The following is a 5,670-nucleotide window of genomic DNA, read 5'->3' as shown; positions in this document are numbered from 1 at the left end:
AGGAAGCTGACAATGTTTTAAAAATAAACAATGAATCGGCAAGCATAAACAAAAACAGAAATTGCTGGATAACACAGCAGGTCTGGCAACACCTGAGGAGAGAAAGTGGGGTCAACATTTTGTGTCCAGTGACCCTTCAGAACATAATGTTCAAACCCTTCAGCACAATGTATTGAAAAGTGTGCACAAATATATTACTGTGCTGTACACACTAGCATTAGCAATACAGTGAAGCCTGTCTTAAGAAATCCCCACAACTCCTCATCCCCTGTATAAGCTGATAATATCACTCTAAATACAAAAAAAATGTTTTGGTACATTGCGTGTTAGACCCGAACTAGATCTAGACAGATAAGAATGAAAGAATTTTCTTCCTTCTTGTCAAGAAAAGGGCTAATTGAAATAAGTTTGAACAGGCTCAATCTTTGTTTCTCATAGACATGAGCCCAAAGCACTCGACATGTCACACTCGACATTTGCTGTCTAGAACGTACTTTCTAAAATAAATTATAAGTATATAATAACAAAGCCAAAGCCTAATTATCAAATTTATACAGAAATTGTAACTAAAGCACATGCTAGATATTAATTTTGGAATTTACCAAAAAGGCCCGGTGTTATAAATAAGTAATAGAGTCATGAAAGATTTATATTCTTACTAAACCCCTGAGAGAACGAGAGAGAGAGAAATCTGATCTTCACACACCAGTGTCAGAGATTGTTTGTTTACCCTTGTCAATATGCATTATGTTCAAAGCCCTGTACTTGCATTTCCCCACACTGTGAAGAATTCCTGAGGTAGATTGGTTAAACTTGAAGCATGTGCCATACATTAAGAATTTTATGCATAGTCCACTTCTAAGGATTTTTTTGCGAAGTACCAAATTTACCTATAAGGTGTCTGTTCTGCCTGGATTTCCTGGTGATAGTCCTGTTACAAACTTAGGGTCAACTCAATTATTTTGGAAGGCAAGGTATTAGCAGTCTCTTTTATCAATGAATTGTATGTTCCTTATGATTGGAAGTTTACCTTATTGTGTTCTCACACGAAACCGGAACAAGTAATTATAATTAGTAGGAAATGAGTGACCCTTTGATTTAAGAAGCTTTCATAAAACTCTCTAAGTGGTGTGCCATGGTGGGCTTGTTTTGTGACACTTACATTGGTCACGATAACTATGTTTAGGCTAAAAGTACAAGAATTGCTGCTCCTATATGTTAGACAAATTTCTGCCCAAGTGTTTGTTTTTATTTTTTGGTTTAAGTAACAGCAAATCTTGTTTATATTGTCAATAAAACCTAGGATTTGATATTTTAATTTTCACTGATGTAATTACCTAGATGTGCAGCCAAAGAATGAATTTTCCAGTGGGTAAGAGGAGCTTAACTTTGGACTAATATTGTAGTCTAATATTGTAGACTAATATTGTATGATACCTATGCTCTCTGCATACCATCCAGTGCAACCTTTCATGAGGCAACTCCCTAAGTGCTCACCTCTGTGCCCAGAGAGCTGCTTTGATGTTGGTAAGGTAATCTCTTTGGAACAAAATGGCCCATAATTTGGCCCTTAATTGTTCTACTAGGTTGCCTGCCTCTGGCCAAAGGACAGCAATCCGATCGACAGAATATCCTCAGGGAAGTACCCCACCAAAGTGAGAACACACTGGGAATCCACCCTGATAAAACTACCCCCATTTTGGCTGCATGGGATTGAGACAGTCCAGCCCAAGGTGGTGCAATTTTATAGAAAGTACTGGTTCATATTCAATGATTTTCAACACAACCAAAATGAGGAAAGACGTTAGATGTTCCCTTTTTCAGAATTCTTTGAGGTTGCCAGTTGTGCACTATTGAATCATTTCTCAGCTGCATATTAAAACTGTCAATTCAGGTTCAACCGCAAGTACATTAAATTAACTTTCAACCCTCCTTCTGCCCCACCTCAGGCTTATTCTGTGGTAGACAGGGAGAGGAATTCAACCAATGAGCTGTTTCACTGCTTCCCCACTCATTCTCAAAATATATGCAGAGGATGTTTGATGCTGGAACAGGCTTTAGAAGCATAATTTTAATAGAAATGGGCAATTTTGGTGGGTTTCATGGGAAGGTTTCTCTCAGTGAGTCCTTGGGAAATTCCTCATACAATTTTCCAAACTCACCTCATTTCTTAGGCACCACAATCTTATGGCACCCCATTCAGATATTCTCCCACTCACCACAGGCAGAAATGTTGACTATAGCCAGGATCTCCTGAGATTCTTGGCAATGGTGCCATCTTTAAAGCCCCCGTGTACCTGCTGAAGCACTGCCAGTCCACTGCTGCCAAGCAAGGTTCCTTTCAAAGTCCCCAAGCATGTTGGACATAGTGAATTTGGCAACCTGCTTTTCTGACCAGGATATGGTCAGAAGAAATGCCCGAGACCTAATAGAAAGAGAGAACAGATGATAGTTACAATAATGATTAACTGTGTGTGAATTGGTCATAAACAATAGGGAGTTAATAATCATAGGGTGTTTTAAAGAGTATGGTTAACTGAAATAAGGCCGTCACTGAAACTGTGGACTTGCACTCTGTTTAAATAGTTATCCTCTAATGTATAACACTGGTGCTGCTGGTGGACAGAGGGGTGTGTGTGGCCACTGACCATGGAGTGTGTACTGGGATGTTGGTGAGTGATGGTAGTCCAGAGGACCAAGTAGCTGGCATAAGCCTGACTTTCACGTCAAGAATTACTGCCATCTCATTTCCATCTAGTGGGTGGGAGAATGGGAATCTGCATATCATTGAGGCAATTTGAAGTCATAAGGCACACCAATGTATGAAAATAGACCTTTCACCATTTAATAGCAGGAATCTCATCTCACCATTTACTGTGATTGAAAATAGGACATTTTGCTCTCAACATTGGAAAGCTCCCTACTACTGATTTTGTGCAGTTCTCCCAACTTTCCTGCCACCGTTCAATTCATTCAATGGGTGAAAAATTCAGCTCATATGTTACCTGCTCAATGCATATTCAATATAATTCTTTCTGCAGTTTGGAAGAGTGAATTAAAGCATGATAACGGTTGGTCATTATTTATCTCTGGACATTTGAACTTTTTATTTACAGAATCCCTACAATGTGGAAACAGGCCTTTCAGCCCAACAAGTCCACACCAAACCTCAGAGCATCCCACACAGACTGATCCCTCGATAAGCCACCTAATCCACCCATCCCTATGGACAGTTTAGCATGGCCAATTCACCTTGCCTGCACATTTTTGGACTGTGGGAGGAAATCGGAGCACTCACACAGACACAGGGAGAATGTGTAAACTCTATGCAGACAGCCACCGGAGGCTGGAATTGAACCCAGTTTCCTGGTACTGTAAGGCAGCAGAGCGAATCACTGAGCCACCATGCTGCAAATTTTTAATGATGGTCTCAGATCATTTTTATTTACATTTTGAAACAATTCACAACCCACTCTGTCTGTTATAACTGCTTTTAATGGTGCTCTGAAAATGGATCTTTGTTGAGTTCCTCAATGGAAATTGTGCATCCATTTTATACTGAACCTTAAATGAAGGAATCAAGGCTTAACTCACAGTCATCAAAAAGCAATCATTACTCACCCTCTGAGCTGTCTGATTCTTATTGAATCTAGGGGAGCTCTGTGAGTCAAACAAAAGTTTACTAACTTCATTGGCCTCAGTAATAATCAAATCGAAGCCAGAAGACTTCATTATGGGTTTGTCCATGCCAGAAAGCCAATACTAATGACACTGTGGTCAATATGAGATGAAAGTTGGCTGCATCAATCTACAATTACCCATCAATCTATTCTTTGTTGCCTTTAACCTGCAATGAACAGAGGACAAGATCTCTTAATATTAGCAAAATAAATCCAAAAAATTCTTTAACAGCAAGTGTTTATCAAGAAAAACAAATTTAGAAATACATTTTTCTATTTCATTGCTTTTCCTATCCCAAGTCATCTTGCAATTTAAGAGAAAAAAAACAAAGTAATTTTCTGCAAATAATCAGTGTGCTTCCTTATATAGACATGTGAAATTCAAGCCAAATAAAAAGCCCTTAAAAAGTGCGTAATCACGGCCCACTTTTCACCAATATTGGCTGCAATATCAGTACATTGTTAAGTATGTGAGCCTTGAGTGGGATTTACAAATGGTTCAGCTGTCTGTGCACTAGATGGCAGGTTGGTACTGTGTAACCACTTTAAAGTGAGCTTAGCATTGTGCAGACAAATTTTGTTCTGTATATATTCCTTTCATGATTAAATATAATAGGGAACCAGCAACAGGACTTTGCTGCTGAAGTTCTTTAGATCTGTTACTTCAAACCAGAAGCCTATTTTATAGCAGATTTTTTTCAGTGTGATTTAAAGTGTTAAATATCCATCTGTCCAGTTTTCAGAACTTAACTGCATAACAATAATCAAGACTGAACACTTTAATCACAATGTAATAAATTGGATACTTCCATATGAATTTGACACTGCTTAAACATTTTCAAAATCATGTGGCAGTGCACAATTTATTGAAACATCTAGGAAAATTAAAAATAGTTGTTTTTTTAAAGACAGCATCTACTTTATAATTTACTACCACATGATACAAGGTTGATAGAACTAACTTCTCAAATCCCTCTTCACAATACACTAATAAAGTCTCAGTTGTATTTTGCCAAGCTGCCCCCATTTAGCTGAAAGCGAGATTCAAGGGAACATATTACTGCCTGCTACTAATTAAATGACCATTGGTGGGGCTGTGTCAAATGAAGGGTAGTGACCAAGAACCATAAATAGAAATAGCTGGAAAAGCTCAGCAGGCTGGCAGCATCTGTGAAGAGAAATCACAGTTAATGTTTCAGATCGAGTGATCTTTCATCAGAGCTGAGGACCTCGGTGACCTAAAGCTCTGTTCAAAGCACAGGTCAGGCAGTTTAGCAGTGCTGCTGCTAGCAGTGAACATTTCTGAGATTGTAGCTGCAGGGACTGAATGCCTCAATGGTTGGGAGCCTTTTGAAGAACTTTAAGCAGGGTTTGGTGTGTTCTGGACCAAACACGTAAGTGCTAGAAATAGGGGGATAAGTTGCTGTTGAATGCCAAGGTACCATTGCTGCAAATGTGGCTGTTGTTGCTGGAAAACCCATTTATGGGCCAAGGAATGTCCCGAATGGATGGCACCTACACTCCTGGGAGGCTGCAGGTTCCCTCCTAATATCAGCAGACAGTTCCAACATTGCTAAAATGTCTTCAGCTGCAGGAATTGACCCTTAATTGCCCTTCAAGTAGCCAAAGAGCAGGAAGCCAATCCATCAACTTCCCTGCTCCTGTCAACATGGCATGGCATGGCAGCAATGCACCATCCTGAACACTTTTCCTTGTCACTTTGTGAGACTTAACATTTCTTAGTCCATTTTCAAAGGGCTGATAAATAATTCAGCTCTGGTATCTTTCACACACCTCTATACACGCAGTTGCCTTTTCTTGAGCTACTTCTTTTGTTTTTGTGGTCTGAAGTGGAACAAACACCTCCATCAAAGGTTAAAAAAAAGGTTGTTTCTCTCTGTAAGCAATGGTTTTCTAACAAAAGAAAAACACAAACCACAAATTTCTGAGGATTGCTCCTCATGAGAGTTCAAGGTGAAGTTTTGCACTG

This window comes from Stegostoma tigrinum, chromosome 9 (assembly GCF_030684315.1).
Source record: "Stegostoma tigrinum isolate sSteTig4 chromosome 9, sSteTig4.hap1, whole genome shotgun sequence".
NCBI lineage: Eukaryota > Metazoa > Chordata > Chondrichthyes > Orectolobiformes > Stegostomatidae > Stegostoma > Stegostoma tigrinum.
This window is presented reverse-complemented; position numbering follows the sequence as displayed.